This window comes from Leopardus geoffroyi, chromosome E2 (genome assembly GCF_018350155.1).
Source record: "Leopardus geoffroyi isolate Oge1 chromosome E2, O.geoffroyi_Oge1_pat1.0, whole genome shotgun sequence".
Classification (NCBI taxonomy): domain Eukaryota; kingdom Metazoa; phylum Chordata; class Mammalia; order Carnivora; family Felidae; genus Leopardus; species Leopardus geoffroyi.
In genome coordinates, this window is record NC_059335.1 from 13,487,924 (window position 1) to 13,506,165 (window position 18,242).

Consider the following 18,242-nt stretch of genomic DNA (forward strand, 5'->3'; position numbering starts at 1 on the left):
CCTCTTGCACTCTTGGTGGGAATGCAAACTGGTGCAGCCACTCTGGAAAACAGGGTGAAGGTTCCTCAAAAAATTAAAAATAGATCTACCCTATGACCCAGCAATAACACTGCTAGGAATATAGGAGTGCTGGGATATAGGCATATAGGAGTGCTGATGCATAGGGGCACTTGTACCCCAATATTTATAGCAGCAGCTTTAACAATAGCCAAATTATGGAAAGAGCCTAAATGTCCATCAACTGATGAATGGATAAAGAAATTGTGGTTTATATATACAATGGAATACTACTTGGCAATGAGAAAGAATGAAATATGGCCTTTTGTAGCAACATGGGTAGAACTGGAGAGTGTTATGCTGACTGAAATAAGTCAGGTAGAGAAAGACACATACCATATATTTTCACTCTTATGTGGATCCTGAGAAACTTAACAGAAGACCATGGGGGAGGGAAAGGGAAGAAAAAAAAGTTAGAGAGGGAGGAAGCCAAACCATAAGAGACTCTTAAAAACTGAGAATAAACTGAGGGTTGATGGGGGGTGGGAGGGAGGGGAAAGTGGGTGATGGGTATTGAGGAGGGCACCTGTTGGGATAAGCACTGGGTGTTGTATGGAAACCAATTTGACAATAAATTTCATAAACAAACAAACAAACAAACAAACAAACTTAAAAGAAAACTGGGTATATAGATGCAAAAGAATGAAAGTGGATCACTGCCTTATGCCACCTGCAAAAATTAACTCAAAATGGATCAAATCCTAAAGGTAAGACCTGAAACTATAAAACTCATAGAAAATATAAGAGAGTGTCTTCATGACATTGGATTTGGCAGTGATTTCTTGAATAGAACACTAAGAACACAAGCAAAAAAAAGGAAAAACAGATATACCGGATTTCATCAACATAAAAAAAAAAAAAACAAAAAACCCTATTCATCAAGGGACACAATCAACAGAGTGAAAGGCAACCTATGGAATGATAGAGTAGGTGGTTAGCTGGATATGAGCTGGAGGCAAGGGTGGTGGTAAACAGTGGTTTCATGGTTTCCCACCTTCCTGGGCTATGAGACCAGGAACAGCAGGTGCAGAGCATATGTTCCCCCTTCCAGCCTGTGTCCTATAATAAACGGTAACTTCATTATAATATATTTACATTGCGCCCCCCCCCCACTATGGGGGAAGACAGCCATAACAATTTTGGCAAGAACCTTGTAGAGTCAAAAACTCCTCCTCCCCACCTATACAAACATAAAGGGACACCCCTAAGCCTCGGGCAGTTGCTAACTCTGGGCCTGCCTACTCTCCCATCTTGAGAGTGTATTGTCCTTAATAAACTGCTTTGTGCTTGCTACTTTGCTTCTGGCTGCCTTTATTCCAGCGGGGTCCTCCTCACATAAACCTTTTGTAGGGAGCCAAGAACTAGATATCCATTCTCATGTCACAGAATCTCCCACCAGAACAGAATGAGAGGAAATAACTTGCATATCATATATCAGATAAGGGGTTAATGACCAGAATATACAAAGAACTCCTACAACTCGACAACAACAAAACCAAATTTAAACCTGATTTTAAAATGGGCAAAGCTCTCGGATAGACATGTCTCCAAAGAAGGTATACAGATGGCCAATAACCACATAAAAAGCAGCTCCACATCACCAGTTGTGAGGGAGATGCAAATCAAAACTACAATGAGGGGTTCCTGGGTGTCTCAGTAGGTTAAGTGTCTGACTCTTGGTTTTGACTCAGGACATGACTTTGCAGTTCCATGAATTCAAGCCCCACATCGGGCTCTGTGCTGACAGTGCGGAGTCTGCTTGGGATTCTCCCTCTCTCCCTCTTTCTCTGCCCCTCCCCTGCTCATTCATTCTCTCTCTCTCTCTCTCTCTCTCTCTCTCTCTCTCTCTCTCAAAATAAGTAAATAAACAAAAAAATTTAAAATACAATTAGGTACTCCCTCGCACCAATTAGAATGGCTATTTTCAAAAAAGCCCAGAAAGCAACAAATGCTGGAGTGGATGTGGAGAAATTGGAGCCTGGTGTGTTTTTGACAGGACGGTAAAATAGTGTAGCCATGGTGGTGATTTTCAGAAAAAAAACTTTACATAAAAATACCATATGATCCAGTAATTCCACTTCTGGGTATATACACAAAAGAAGTGAAAGCAGGAACTGAAAGAAATATGTGTACACCCATGTTCAAAGAGTATTGTTCACAATAGCCAAAATATGGAAACAACCCAAATGCCATCAATGAATTAAGACAAACACAGTAGAATATCGTTTAGGCTTCTGACCATCCTGAGCAGCCTCTGTTCCCTGCCTGGCTGACTTTCTTGTAGTCACTGGCCTTTCCCCATGGATGGCACAAGGCAGGGAGTGGGGAGCTGCACAGGGACACTTGACAATAGAGTCCTTAGAGGCCTCGGGAAGGAGCTGACAAGACAGAACAGGCACATGGTAGGGACCCCATAAGTGTCTGTTGGAACGGGGATAGAAGTGAAGCTCCTTTTCCACCTTCTTAGCTAAAACCAACTTCATGTGTTAATTTCCTCTGTGTTGTCTTCGTGTCCCAATGTTGCCCCCTGGAGGCTATGCTGGGGGCTGCACCAGAGATGCTAACCAGGCTCCAAAGGATGTGTGGGCCCTGAGCCCTGGGCAGAGGTGGGCTCTGACCTCCAGGCTGAGGGGCTGGTCAGCCCAGGTCCTGGTCCCTGTGGGTCCCAGGCTTCCTGAGTCCATTCCAGTGCAGGGTAAACTCAGGGAGAGGACAGTTGTTGTCCAGAAGATTCCTGATCCAATGTCAGGAGAACCATCCATCCAAGGGGATATATTGCCTCTGATGGTGGTCTCTGTTCCCAGAGTTCCAAAGGAAGGGCCAGTGAAGAGTCTCTTGGGTCTTTGGGGAGAATACACCTCAGAATTCCCTGTTTCCCCCATCACAGCACTGGGGCCTGTTGCGTTCAAGTCACCTATGTCCCTGTCTTTGCTCTAGGCTCCCCATAGGACCCAGGAGCTAGAGCAGCTCCACCTGGAGACTCATCCAGGGAGTCTCGAGGGTTCCTCTGCTAGGGAAGGGGAGGCCTCTGTGGGAGCCTCAGCCCCTCTGAGATGGAAGCAAATTCAGATCCTAGGTTCTCCTGTCCCATCCTGCACGGCAAGTTCCTCTCACTTCTCAGGACTCCTTGGGGTGGTAAGATGTCTTCAGCAGACCATAGCCACGTATCCCCACAGATCAGAGACCCTAGGGGGGAGGAGTCACCTCCTGACTTCCTTGAGTTCCGAGAGGGGCTCTGACTTCCCCTGGTGGTAACTCCACCTGAGGTCAGGTCTCTGAGAGAAGATGAGGACACAGGCTGCCCAGGATCTCCAGGGATAGGTGAAGTGGCTCACAAGGTAGAGATGGAGTGGGGGATGTCTGTTTTCTGTGAGTGAATGGTGTCAGATGCTCACTGTTAGGAGGTCTCTGTCGTCACTCCTGAATCTATGAGGAGTGAAGGCTTGTCCCTGGGACAGCTTCGGGTACTTGTTGGCCTCCTCCCATGAAGATACCAGTGCCCCTGTGTCTACAGGGGACAGGTTCTGACCCCCAGGTGTCATGTGGGGGTGACATGCTTTATGGTGTGGTTTCTCTTATCCATTTCACACATGTCTATTGACGCATGTCATCTGGCACAGATGGGGATGCCTGGATATCTGGCCTGGCTGCCATCTCATCCTCTAAGACACTATTGATGAAGTAGTGTCTATTCAGAGTAGCCACTGGGCATAAGGACAGGACTGCCCCATTTCTCACAAGGGACTTAGTCATGGATGGATTGCACCCTGGCTCTGCATGCTGCTTTCCCGGCTGGTACCTTGACAAACCTTGTCTTCTGTCTTCCCATTGCCCCAGTACAGCCTCCAAAGCACAGGGATCTGGGCCCTCTCAGAGGCCCCCAGCCAATCAAACCCTGCACCTCATGTAACCTTCTTTGTGTTAGAGAGAAGGGCCCCGTTACAGCATTAAGCAGCCTCATGGGAAAGCACTTCCGAGCCAAAGTGACCCCCATGTGCTGGGACTGGTGTGTCCCATCTGGCCACATCTTGGCGGGTCGTCATGGGATCAGGGCAGAACCAGTGTGAGCTGTGCTCTGGAGCTCCAAGGAACTGCCAGTGAGAGCTGAGTGCTGGGTTCTCGTCTTCTGGGAGGGATTCAATTTCCAGAACTTCGCAATATCCTTGGACCCAGCCAGAGACCAGGAGCTCAGGGCTCTGGTGGTGGTTGGGATTTAGCCACAAGGAGGTGCCCGGCTCTGCCCCCATACGTGCCAACCAGCAGCCCGAGCCTGTGCAGGGATAGTCCGGCCCATCTCCGCCTGCAGAGTGTGGAGGTGGACAGGTGAATGCTGAGGACACCAAAAGGAACTCACCCCTTAATGATGGAGCATCAGAGACTCTTGTGGTTCAGAGAGGGGCACAGGGTTAGAGGGCAGGGTGTCAGCCCACAGGTGCTGAGAATGAAACCCCAACACCAGCCAGTCCCCAACTAAGTCCATTTTGGGGGGTGTAAATTCATCCTTAAGGAGTGATGCCAAGCTGTATGATTCTGAGAGAAGCTCCTATGATATAATTTTCTTCTTAATATTTCTTCCAAATCCATAGTATGACTTTGCATTCATGGCTAAGATGCCTCTCAGGATGCTGAGAACATCAGAGGACGTGTCTAATGACATCACATGTCGATTTGCGGTCATGTATGTTTTTGCATCCCAATGTCTACAGAATTTCCCTCAGCCAACCTGGCAATATAACCCAGTGGTGTCCTGATTTGTGGTTACACCCTTGGCAAAAACCAGTCTTCCAGCTGCTGAGCCACGGGCAGCCATAAGTTCATCCCCTCTAAATATGCCTCCTTCTGAACCTGAATGTGCCCTTTGTCCAAGCTGAGCCCTCCTGTCTCCTGTCCAGGGCCCTGTTTGCTCTTCCAGCAGCAGGAACCATCCACCAGAGGGCACTGACGCTCCTGCCTGAACTCCTGCTGACCATTTCCATCTCCTGACCAATGCAAGTGTTTACATTGCCACAACGCCCAACCCTCAAATACTCTTTAGATTTGTTCACAGTGTGGCTCAGTCAGTTAAGCATCCGACTCTTGGTTTCGGCTCAGGTCATGATCTCACGGTTCGTGGTTTCAAGCCCCAGTTTGGGCTTTGTGCTGACAGTGTGGAGCCTGCTTAGAATTCTCTCTCTGTCTCTGCCCCTTCCCCTCTCTAAATAAATAAATAAATAAATTTTAAAAGCCCACTAAGATTAACAAATTGTGTTGTTTTAAGCCACTAAGTTTGTGGTAATTTGTTACAGCTACAGTAGGAACTTAATCCCCTAGGAAGACTGGTTAGAATCGGTCACGTCCATGTAGGAAATGACGATGTGGACTCACGGTCAGTGTGGACAAGAAGGTGGTAGAGAAATAGGAGGAACATTGGGGCAGGTTGGGGGGCCTATGGAGGCTTTGCTAACAGGTTCCACAAAGCACAGGGAGGAGCAGAAGAATTCAATAGTGACTCTCATGATTCTTGCTTCAGCAGCCAGGTGTAGGGAAAGACCTTTAATAGAAGAAGGACATGTGTGCAGGCTGAGCCTGTGTGAAGACCAGAAGTGAACGTTTGAATTACATGTGCAGTTAAGGTGGCCAAGAGGGGCCGGGCAGCACTGGTTCAGCTGGATCCCAGCTTCTGTGAGAGGCCAGAGGGGAGTGGGAGGAGAGGATCAGTCCGTCCAGCAGGACACGATCCGCACGGTGTTCTCCTGGGCTGGGAGGTCTCCAGACTAGGTGGGGATGGAGTTGAGTGGGCAGTGGGACAGCTGACAGAGCACACGGACCGGAGCGAGGTCCCACCTGCAACAGCCCCTTCCTGAGCCACAGCCTGGGACGCTGTTTCCTGGCCACCCTGCTGGTGGCCAGCACGGTGCTATCCATTGAAGCTAAGGAGTCAGAGTCACCGGTCAGGTCACTATTAACCACTTGCATCCTTCCCTCGTCTTTGTTTCCTGTGTTCAACTGATATTTCTTGCATGTCTCTACTTTATGGGTCTGAGTAGAATAAAATAATCCAAACTACATTTTCTCCTGATTATCTTTTGTTTCCAATTCCTCATGCTTGAATATACTAAAAAACACACAAAAACACAAATAAAAATCCACCATCAGCAGGGTACTGGCAGAAGCAAACACACCATTACTCAAAAGCCTAATCCTCCCTTCTCCCCTCAGACACCAGGTGTCCTCACACGACCACGAATAAGAACATAGATGTTGACATATGTCCGGGGTGATCTGTGAGAGCCTGGGAGTGTGCACCTGCCAGCATGCAGGTTCTGTCTCACGGTGTCCATGGTAGCTCATCCTCAGAGACCCGTGACCAACCATGTTCTAGGAACCTTCAGGGTCCCCATGGGGGTCCTGTGCTGACAGAAAGGGAAAGGGAACAGGCCAATGCTGGGGCATAAGGAACATCCTCGGGTATCTCTGGTGACCAGCAAACCAGAAAACTCATTGGGTCCAGATCCAACACATGGACCTACAGGTACCCACCTGAGTCTCTGAGTCCAAGTGTAAGACGTTCTATCAGATAATATGGAATTCACTCTGGGTTTCTGGGGACCGCACTGGCTTGGGTCACACGGAAGTATCATCTGGAGAAAAGAGTCACATTGGAAGTGAACTGTCAGCTGCCTTCTTTCTCACGATGACACTCAGCTTGTCTCACCTGAAACAAAGTTTATTTTTTTTTAAATTTTTTTTAATGTTTATTTATTTTTGAGACAGAGAGAGACAGAGCATGAACGGTGGAGGGGCAGAGAGAGAGGGAGACACAGAATCGGAAGCAGGCTCCAGGCTCTGAGCCATCAGCCCAGAGCCGACACGGGGCTCGAACTCACGGACCGCGAGATCGTGACCCGAGCTGAAGTCGGACGCCCAACCGACTGAGCCTCCCAGGCGCCCCCAAAGTTTAAAGGTTAGGATTTTCCTGTCAACTAATTCATTTCAACACTGAAAGAATGTGTGAATTGTCCTATTTCCCCAACACTGAAGATTATGAGGAACACCCACTGTACTTCTTCAGCCGGAACTCTTATTTTTTTATGTAAATTATCATTATTTTTACACTTTTCTTACAGCCCTTGCTCTCCTTGAAAGTATCCCCACTGACGAGTTTCCTGAGTCCAGCCATCAGAACTCCAGGACAAACCTTACAGGCCACATGCTAGAAAGTGCTGGAAAGGCATCCATCTCCAGCACCGCATATCCCCAAACACACTTGAAAAGTGCATCCACAACGCAAGGTCCTCACTGCTCCTTATCAAGATTTTGGCTTGTTCAACACACAGAGGGCAATGGCACCATTTTATGATATTGGGACCTGGGGTAGGTAGTATTTCAGGGAAAACATGAGGGCAAGAGAAACACTCAGGAGCTTCATTTTGGACGTAAAATACTGAAATACCCATCAGACAGCTAAGCTCTCCTGGACACTTGCTCTAAGGGGTCCTTCCTTGCCCTGCCCATAAAGGTGGGCTCATTTCTCTCAGTCTCCCCCATTTGTTATTTCTCTAGTCTTTTGTTTCGTTCTGAACATCATCTCGTCACTTGTCTTACTATTTTCCAAAGTCTTGAAACTTTACAAGTCCCTCATCAATTCCCTTGTAACCCCACAGCCCCTGTTATGTACTTTCATGTAGCCCTCGTCAACCATATTGTAATCACGTGTTTCCATGTGTTAATGAAAACCTATTCTGATACTCATTAACTCGTGTTGAGGCACACTTTATTGAGGCCGATTGCTACAATGGCTTTGCAGTAGGAGGGACAGATTGGACTCAACTCCAAATCAACAAGACTAATGGTGACTTATAGCCAAGGAGCAGGGTGGGGCAGTCAGCGGTGGAAATTTACCAAGAAGGTAGAGTAATTCTTGCCAAGAAGACCTAACAGGGTTCTTACTGAAGATAGCGGGAGTGATCACGTCCTACCTAGCAGATGCTGCTGGGGTGAGGAATTTGGTCAGAAAAGGAGGGTGCTCAGATATCACGGGGGGAGGATTATGGCTCAATGGCCTTCACAGGTTTCTTGCTCAAACTGGACCTGAAGCCCAAGTCAGACCTCCTTAAGCAAATGGCTGAGACAGCCTGACTAAAGTCTGGTCCAGGAGAGAATCTTTGCTGCGAGTTTCCCTCTACCTTGTACAGTTCCCACGAAACCATGGTGTTCGGATAGAAAGACAGAAATAGACACAGAGAGAAAGGGATCGATTGATGCGTTGATAAAAATCTTTAAGGACTTATCAGGAAGATACAAGAGAGGTTGTAAAATTTATCAGAGACTACCACAAAAACTATGCCAATGTATTTTCACATATGGATTAAATGAGCAATTATCAAAATAAATGTCAATCACCAAAACTTACCTCAAAACAAAAGTCTTAATATGAATAGAGCAATAACCATTAAAAAATTAAAACGTGAGCCGCTGATTTCCCTTGGTCAAAAAAACAGTACCAGGCCCTGATGGTCTTTATGGGTGAGAGTTAACAAATCTTCAAGTTAAAGATAACCTTCAACAGACTCCTCCAAGAATAAAAAGTTTTACAAGAAGAATACTTCCTAGTCCAGTACATGAGGCTACTTGAATAGCTTCATACCAAAACCAGATAAGAAAACCATGGGCCAATTTCACCTACAAATACGCAGACAACGGGTGCCTGTGTGTCTCTGTCACTTTAGGGTCCAGCTCTTGCTTTCAGCTCAGGTCATGATCTCACAGTCCATGAGTTGGAGCCTTGCATCGGGCACTCTCTAGTCTTTTCTGTGCTGATAGCACAGAGCCTGCTTGGGATTCTTTCTCTCCCTTTCTCTCTGTCCCTCTGCTGCTTGCTCTCTATCTATCTCAAAAATAAAATAAACTTTATAAAAACTCACATAAAAAAATCAAAGTAAGTGTTAGTAAACCAAACGCAGAGTTAACAAAAACAGGAAACAAATAGACAAAAAATTGTCATGATCAAGGATTTGTTTTTTTTAGTTTCTTTCTTTATTTTGAAAGAGAGCGAGAGGGACTGACAGAGATAGAGAAGGAAGGAGGGAGCTAGAGAGATTCTGAAGCAGGCTCCACACTGTCAGCAGAGAGCCCAATGCGGGACTTGAACTCATCAACCATGAGATCATGACCTGAGACAAAGTAGGATGCTTAACTGACTTAGGCACTCAGGCACCCCTTTTTCTTGTTTTCATATTGACTATTGGATATACCCAAAATAATTGCTTATATCATCTGTGCAGGGAACGAAAGCAACAATTATTTTTTTACAAAAACTCCAGGGGCACCTGGGTGGCTCAGTCGGCTGAGCGTCTGACTTCGGCTGAGGTCATGATCTCATGGTTCGTGAGTTTGAGCCCCGTGTCGGGCTCTGTGCCGTCAGCTCAGAGCCTGGAGCCTGCTTCGAGTTCTGTGTCTCCCTCTTTTCTCTCTGCCCCTCCCTGCCCTTGCTCACACTCTGCTTCCTCTCTCTCTCAAAAATAAATAAGCATTTAAAAAGTTTTTTTTAAACGCCAAAACCCCCACAGAACTCCCTATGAGTCTTTACCCAGCTCAAGGAAGAAGAGAAGCAGCACCTCACACACCATGGATGCTGTCACCAGTCCCCCTGCCAGCCCAACCCACCCCCTGCCATATTCTGCAAAATATTCCCCTACCCTTACATGTCTTCTTTTTCAACAACATGCTGTAACCTTAAAAGCCATACATTTCATATTGAGCGTTGTTGACCTTCACAAAAATGAAATTACACTGAATTTCACGCCACTTGCTTTGTTCAGGAAAAATTCCCAGGATTCACTCCCACAGGTGTGCCTGGATGGCGATGGTCTCTGCATCTCCCATCGTAAGAACTTATCACATTTTCTTTCACTGATTGGTAACTGGTGAACATTTGGGATGTTTTGCTTTTGCTCATATGTTATACAAACACTGCCACTATGAATGTTCCTCCCCGTTCACGTCTGCTACGACACCACACAACTTCCTATGGATGACATCTACAAGCTCTTCTATTGGTTTGTTTTTCTTTATTGCAAGGATCTTTATATATTGCGGATGGCATGCTTTGCCAACTATGTGTGCTGCACATCTCTTTCGTAATGTCCCTTTCTAAAGAGACATTAAGTGTAATATAGAACTCATATTTTTACCATTACATTGATGTCCCTCTACCTAATTTAGAATAATTTCCCAAGGCTGTGTGTGTGTGTGTGTGTGTGTGTGTGTGTGATCAATTTTTCAGACTCATTTATAAAAACTGCCTTCTTTCCTCCACTTTATCTGTCAGGCCACCTCCCTTATGAAGTGTTGATGTGTGAGTAGGATGGTGGCCGATGCCATATTCAGGTCCCCAGTGGAGCCACAGCACCAGTTTTCTATAGTGTGGCTCGGTGATCCATCTTGATATCTATCTAGTAGGGCCGTTGCCACCTTGTTACGCTTCTTCGGGGCCCTTTGTTAAGCTCTTTAGTTTTAGAATTCCCTTGTCCAGTGGAAAGAAAACAATGACAGTTTTATTGGGAAGTTCGTAATTGTCCAGATAATTTGGGGAGAACAGCTCTTCCACCAAGCGGAGTCTTCCCGATCCTGACACTCCCTGGTATCTCTTTCCTTTCTGTTGGTGATTTGTCCTCTGTTAGTTATTGCCACTTAACAGCAAACTTTCATGTTCAGTCAAGTTTTAGGTGGTAAATAAATAAAGGCCTTGCTTACAAAGCTCTTTGTTTATTCTCCGGTTGCTGCTATAAATATTATTTAAATGACACTTGCTCTTATAAAGCAATGTCATTCAGCCTCACATATGAATCTCCTATCAGGCATTCTTGGGAAACTACAGTACTGATTCTGAGAACTTCTCAGATGTGAATTATGACATCGTTTCTGCACTTTTCCTTCTCAGACCTTTTCTTTTATGTGTCTGGCTCGGCGCGCTCAAGGACCCCATACGCACCCTTACAAGTCAGTGTTGGCAGCCCACCCGAGCCTGGCCGCCTGACCTTAAAATTACGTTTGCTCTACCATTTTGTACACACGCTTTATCAGTTTCAGAAAGTTTCATTTTATTTCTGTTGACGGGTTTCTGTCATCAAATGTAGCTGAATCTTACATAGTGAGTTTTTTTTAACGTATCTTTCAAAAAGTCACATAATTTTCCTTCTTTCAACCATTAAAGCTGTGAATTACACTGATTTTCTCCTGTTAACCTAACTGCATTCCTGGACTAAACCTCACATTCCCGCACGTGATCTTTTCCCTTCACTGCTGGACTGTGGTTCCTATTTCTGTAGGAGGTTTGTGTATGCTGCTCTTGGCCTGTAATTTTTCCTTTCCGTATTTTTTCTGGTTTGAGGGTCAAGGTTATTCTAGTCTCACGGTAAGAGCTGGGAATGTGTTCGCTCTTTCTCTCAAGAGTATGCATAAGGTTAGAATAAGGTCACGAATGTGTAAAATCTCCCCATTGAAATGATGGAAATTTCAAAATGGTAACTCAAGTGGTGCCTGAGGGGCTCAGTCAGTTGAGCGTCTGACTCTTGGTCTCAGCTCAGGTCATGATCTGGCACTTTGTGAGTTGTAGCCCAGCACCGGCTCTGACGCTGACGGTGAGGAGCCTGCTTGGGATTCTGCGTCTCCTTTTCTCGGCCCCTGCCCTGCTTGGGCATGCGCTCTCTCTTTCTCTCTCAAAACAAATAAATAAACATAAGAAAATAGTAACTCAAGTTTGTATTAGGTTGGTTATTAGGACTCCTATCATGCTTTTCTTCTGGTTATTTTTTATTCTTTGCTCCTTTTTTCTGCTTTTAAGCATCTTAACATTTAAAATTTCCCCACAAGCTCCCCTGGGTTGCATCCTGTGTGTTCTCTGTAAAGTATTTTTCTGTCAGTTATACGTATCGTGACACTGCCATTGTGGTTTCTCATTAGGCAGGAGTTTTACAAACACATGGTTTCCATTCAGGGAGTTGTTTTCAGCTTATACTTTTCATTCTGTTCTCTGACTACCGACCACAGGGTTTATAGAGCCTTCCATGTCTGTGCATTGATGAAAATTTGCAGTCTTGGCCCAGTATGTGGCAGATATTCATACAGTTGCCATTTGTGCTTGAAAAATTTTTTTTACCACGTTTTGTATATACATACACCAAGCGTCTTACATTGCTCCAATATTCTCTATCCTTCCTGCTAGATGAGCTTCCCATCGAGTTTGCCCTCTCATTTCTGAGAGGCATATGCTCATGTCTTCTACCAAAAGAGTGGATTCCAGGTGGCTTTTTAAAGACAGGGAAGAGGGGCGCCTGGGTAGCTGAGTCGGTTGAGCGTCCGACTTTGGCTCAGGTCATGATCTCACAGCTTGTCAGCCTGAGCCCCGCGTCGGGCACTGTGCTGACAACTCAGAGCCTGGAGCCTGCTTTGGATTCTGTGTCTCCCTCTCTCTCTGCCCCTAAACAACTCCCATTCTGTCTCCGTCTCTCTCAAAAATAAATAAACATTAAAAAAAAAAATTAAAGACAGGGAAGAAAGAAAGAAAAAAAGAAAGAAAAAGAAAGACAAGAATTGACCTCATACATGTCTCCCAAAAAGCCTGCAAAAATTGTATTGGGAATGAAACCCATCAAGAGTTACCAAATTACTTTTTCCTACAACAGCATGTGAATACAGGTCTGCTTTCTTCCTCCACTGAGACCCTGCCCAGCAGATGAAATGAAGAAGATTCCTAGAACAACAGTGAGGTAGGTAAACAAAGACTTCAGAGGCTTTTCAAAGCCTGCTGCAAAAAATACTTAGCTTATGACCCATTTCTGTAAAATGAGAACATGAAACTATGTTACGGACTATTGATGAATACAAACATATATAAAAAGGATGGGTGAAATCGCGGTAAAAAGTCTCCTACATAGGATGAGACCCTCACCCACCGGCAAGTCGTTACCTCTGGCAAAGGAGGACAGCAAGGGAGAAGGCGCTGGTGTCCGATATGATGCAGCTTGTTGCCTTTTGTTTGGCAAAGGAGACCGGAGGCCAAATTCTAAAACGTTCACATCTGTTAAATCTTGGAGGAAACCGAACGGCTCACTGCACTATTTCGTCTACGTTTACTAGCTGGCATTCCACTGGAGACTTCAGCTTTCTTTGTCACTGTTTCTTTGTTGAAATCTAGAAAGCCTTGTTGATTTAAACACCTGACAATCTGGGGCGCCTGGGCGGCTCTGTAGGTGAGTGTCCGACTTGAGCTGAGGTCAGGATCTCACTGTTTGTGAGTTTCAGCTCCACATTGCGCTCTCTGCTATCAGCCCAGAGCCCACCCCACATCCTCTGCCGGCCCTCCCTGGCTCACTCTCTCTCTCGCTCTCTCTCTGTCTCTCTGTCTCTCTCTCAAAAGTAAATAAACATTGAAAAAAATATCTCGCAACAGAACCCAACACTCTCTCTCTCTCAAAAGTAAATAAACATTGAAAAAAATATCTCGCAACAGAACCCAACAATCTGGGTTTCCGTTTTAGAGATCGAAGGAAGGCTAAATCTAATGTTTACATTAGGCTGAAATGTTTTCATCTGTGTCAACGTGGCCCTCCCAGTTGAAGATCAGAAAAACAGCCACGCATCCACCACGTTCGGTGATCAACACTTACCTACAACCCTGATCGACAGTTACCTATGCCTTCTCCTTGCTTTGAAACTAAAAAAAGTGTTCTCCTCTGGTTGATTGCCCTCACAACCTTGAAGTGTCTAAATGGGACTCTCTATGTTGAACGAGTTCTAGACAGCTCCAGAGCAGAGAGACAGGGCTTCCTCCTCTCCAGACCTCAGAACACGAAAGCACAAACAACACTCCAAACCCCATCCATGATCAATCTGCATCACTGTGATGGAATCCATTGCTGTTCTGCTCCACCTTGGGTGAGCAGTGTCATGAACCTTGAACACGACAGAACCTTGCCTTCTAGGGGGGGTTACAGGGACCACAAAGGACATGTTTTTCAAACCTCCCACTAAGAGCAGACCGGCCAACCGGTTGAATTTTGTCCTCTTCACACAAAGAACCCCAAATTCTGCTTTTCCATCAGTGTAACCATGGTCACCAAAACCCCCTTATAAAAAAATCCCCTTATTTTATGTTTTTTGCCTCTGCCAGCTGGCTGCTGGCACACGTGGGACAAGCTCATTGGCTCCTGCCTGTGTGTAGGGGCGGGGCGTCAGAGAGTGACTGGTTCCAGAAAGTATAAAAGGCTGGCTCTCTAAGCTCTCTTCGGTCTTTTGGCCCGAAGCAAACTAGTGCAAACCTCCTGTGCCCTCTACCAACTCAAACATGTTCACTATCAAATCTTGGGTCGTGGAATTCACACTAGAAATGATATCTAACATTGTCATGCATAAGATAACAATGTCTATACCAAACTTGGACATGACGTGTGTTGAGAACCAACAAAAATTCACGGACTGGTTAAAAAAGATGTGCTACTTTCTGTTGAAGAAGTCCGTTGTTTACATCCTGAGCAATCTTGCTTCCATTGTACACAATCTGATGGTCAAAAAGTTCTTTACAAATATACGACATTATTTTCGAGACGACAAGATGTTTCCTAAACCCACAGAAGTGGTTGTGCTTTAGCTGCTGTTATACGTGTGCATTCCAGGCTCTCTGGGGAAATACTTGTCATCTGGAAGAGAGCAAACTACTTTACCAGCTTATCTACACTGAGTGGACCATATATGTATTCTCAGCTCTCTGTGAGTCATCACTTGTGTTTCAAACGAGAAATTCTAAAAGGAATTACAAAATTACGATTATGAAATTATACCAGACTCACAAATAAGACCACTCACAACTGTTCACTGAAACATTGAAATTGAATCACTAATGTTAAGAATCTTTAACAAGGAGCTCAGAGACCGCTGTAAAGATGGTCCTGTATATGTCCCCACCTAGATGCAACGTGACATTGTAGCCTGTGCCAACCACAAATGGGACATTCTGCGGCACTTCTCGGAAGAAAGCTAGCTTGCTTCCTTCTGCTGAAGGAGGCATAATTCTTTCAAAAACACTTAAACAAGCTTCGGGTTTTCCCTTGATCAACTCTTTCTCCTCCCAGCTCTGAGCTGTTTCTGGTCCTGGAGAATCTGTGTCTCCTAGCTGCCAATCTCTCAAACTTCAGATGACCTTTTCCTTTGCTTTGCAGCCTCGGTTCTTTCTGATTTGGCACGCTGGACAAATAAACTTCTTATCAACACATGGGGTGTCTGAAGCCTTCGTGCGCCGCTTCTAGCCTGACTTCTTTCTCTTGTGTGGCTCAGGGTCTGTGGCCAGGACCCAAAAAGGAGGTAGGAAAAATCTCAGTGATACCAAGGAGAGCTCGTGGTTGTGGGGGTAGGGTGGAAAAGGGAAGGTGTGAAGCCTAGGTGAGAATTGCTGAATGGAGATGGGGTGGGGGTGGTTTCCAAAGCTGAAACTCTGTGGTGAGTGTCCCAAGAGGTCTTTGGGGATGTCTCATCTCTCCAGCAGAAGGTCAAGGTGAGAGGAGTTCAAACAAGGTGCTGATTGAAGGCACCTTGACCAGCCTCAGGGCATTTGCCCAAATTTGGCCAGAGGAGAGCCAGGTGCCTTGAAGTCTGAGCTAGGGGGAGGTTTAGGGCCCCCAGAACTCATGTTCCAGGGGACTCATTCTCAGGTGGGGTGGTGGTGGTGGTGGAGAAACTCTGAAGGTTCCCACACAGCCCCCCTCGGGTCAGGAGAGACCCTGTGGAGGAGGAAAGGCAAGGAACAACCCTTTCTGGGGAAACCCGGGGGTCCTGGGGCTGACCTGGGGATGTGGAGCCTGCACTGCACTGGGGCTTCAGGCTCCTCGTTGCAAGGAGAGCTTGGAAATAGCAGCGTCCAGCTCGCCCCTCTCGATCCCAGGTCCCTCAACAAATAAGCAGACAGGGGGACTGGGCCATCCTAGGCATCTATCTGCTCCCTTGGAGACCCCCACCCAGTCGTCTTCACACATGCTCTGCACCCTGTCAGGCAGCTGTGAGAGCTGCTGCCCCTGCTCCTGATGGTCAAAAGAGCCTTCCCCCACCCCGCCCCCAAAAACGGAGTGGGAGTTTCCTCCAAATTAACAGATTTACCGTGCAATGTTGCAGTCTCCCTTCTGATTTTATACCCATAAGAATTGAAAGCAAGTTTGGAAGAGACACTTGCACATCCCCGTTCATTGCTGTGCAATTCCCAGGACTCAGGAGGTAGAAGCAGCCCAAGGTGCAGAGACAGAGGAGTGGGTGAAGAAAGGGGCTTGTGTCCACGCTGCAGTGCTGTCCAGTCTTCGACAAGAAGGTCATGCTGGACTCGCCGCTAAGTGATCTAAGCACGTCACAGAAAGAAAACTAGCCTAAGAGTCCACTTATGTGAGGAATGTAAACTAGTCAAATGTGTCAAATCAGAGAGAACTGGGCTTCCAGTCAGGGTGGGGAGGAGGGAACACGAGTCACAAAATGAACTCGTGCTAGAGACGTGCCGTGCAACCCTGAGAATCTGCATACCGCCACTGACCTATCCACCGGTTAAGGATTGATGGTAGTAAAGTCAATGTGGTGTGTGTTTTACTATCAGTTGGTATTGATTTCTTTCTTATTTTTACACTTGGTCATAAGAACATGTATTTCTGTCATGAAGAAATTACCTTTTCAAAACGGCTAGAAATTTCAGAAGACGAAGGTGAAAAAGGAACGAAGTAACTCCCAGTGTCCTTCCATTTCAAAAATCGTCTGACATCTGAGCCAGAGGACTCTGCGTCTATCAGTGACTTCCTCTTCATGTGTCTCAGAACGAGTTCAACATGCTTTACACGATCCGTTACATGTAAGACCGTTTCCAATAGCTTCTACCGTAAATCAAGAAATCCATTTATTCAAGTTTACTTACGGAGTATTAATCCCACAGAAAATTTTAACAACCTCTTTTTCAAAAACAAAATCCTTGATGCTACGTGGCATTCTGATACATAATGATGTGGTTTCAAAGACTGAAAAGCATTAGGAGCGTATATTTGAAATTCAAGCACTTAGACATTAAAAATTGTAATACACAGAATTCTCTGTATCAAATATTCCAGAAAAACAAATCAGAATATAAACAGTATATAATCTCCTCTGGATTCCTCTTCCCCTTGAGTGACATAATATAACATAGGAATTTGTTTCAAAATACTTGTATGTACTTAATATCCCGTCAAAAACATGTCATTTAAAAAAACCTGAAAAGTGGGGCACCTGGGTGGCTCAGTCGGTTGAGCGTCCGACTTCAGCTCAGGTCACGATCTCACGGTTCGTGAGTTCGAGCCCCGCGTCAGGCTCTGGGCTGATGGCTCAGAGCCTGGAGCCTGCTTCCGATTCTGTGTCTCCCTCTCTCTCTGCCCCTCCCCCATTCATGCTCTGTCTCTCTCTGTCTCAAAAATAAACATTAAAAATAAATAAATTAATTAAAAAAATAAATAAATAAAAAACCTGAAAAGTGAGACCAGGAGAACTATGGGCAGAATGCACAAGAACAAAACCTCATGAGTTTCTAATTTCTAATGACTTCTATTCCTAATGATTTCTAAAAGCTGTCTTCCTAATTTCCAAGGCAAATTTACACAACAGAGAAAAATAAGCACTCGGCTATACAAGCTTTACAGCCTTTTTTTTTCACAGAGTGTGGCTCTTCTGCCAAAATTCAGCCATCAATATACAACCTCATTTCCTTTCTAAAGTGAGTGAGAACATATTCTACCTTAAATGGGACATCGAAGCAAATTTCCAAGAATGAAAATAGCATTCGAAAGTCTTAATTTCACGATTCAAATATCAACAAAAGCAACAATTCCCCAAATCATGAAAGAAGGATGAAGTAACTACATAGGAAAAAGTGCACATTTAAGTCTTCTTAAATATTACATAACAAAAACAGGTGTATTTATAACTTCAGTCTTCAGATGGCATACTTCACGAAATCATTATTCATTGAAAATAGACAAATGTTTACAAAGAACATTTAACTTAAATTTCATGGTTGCTTATTAAATGGTTGACCTGTACAGGGACATAAGAGTCCTGTCAAGATAGGTAATAAACTATAAATATAAACTATACCACAATGTTAAAAACTTCATAGTGCTCTATGGGAAAATCAATAAAGATAACATAAT

General features: G+C 45.2%; 1 long non-coding RNA gene across 1 annotated transcript; it reads right to left on the bottom strand.

Annotated features, from left to right (window-relative positions):
* Nucleotides 1-5,554: 5,554 nt before the first annotated feature.
* LOC123578901 lies at nt 5,555-13,350 on the bottom strand. Its single transcript, XR_006702552.1, has 3 exons — nt 13,007-13,350; nt 6,577-6,751; nt 5,555-6,151 (listed from the first exon to the last, which is right to left on the bottom strand). It is a non-coding gene; the product is annotated as an uncharacterized LOC123578901 (long non-coding RNA).
* Nucleotides 13,351-18,242: the final 4,892 nt, after the last annotated feature.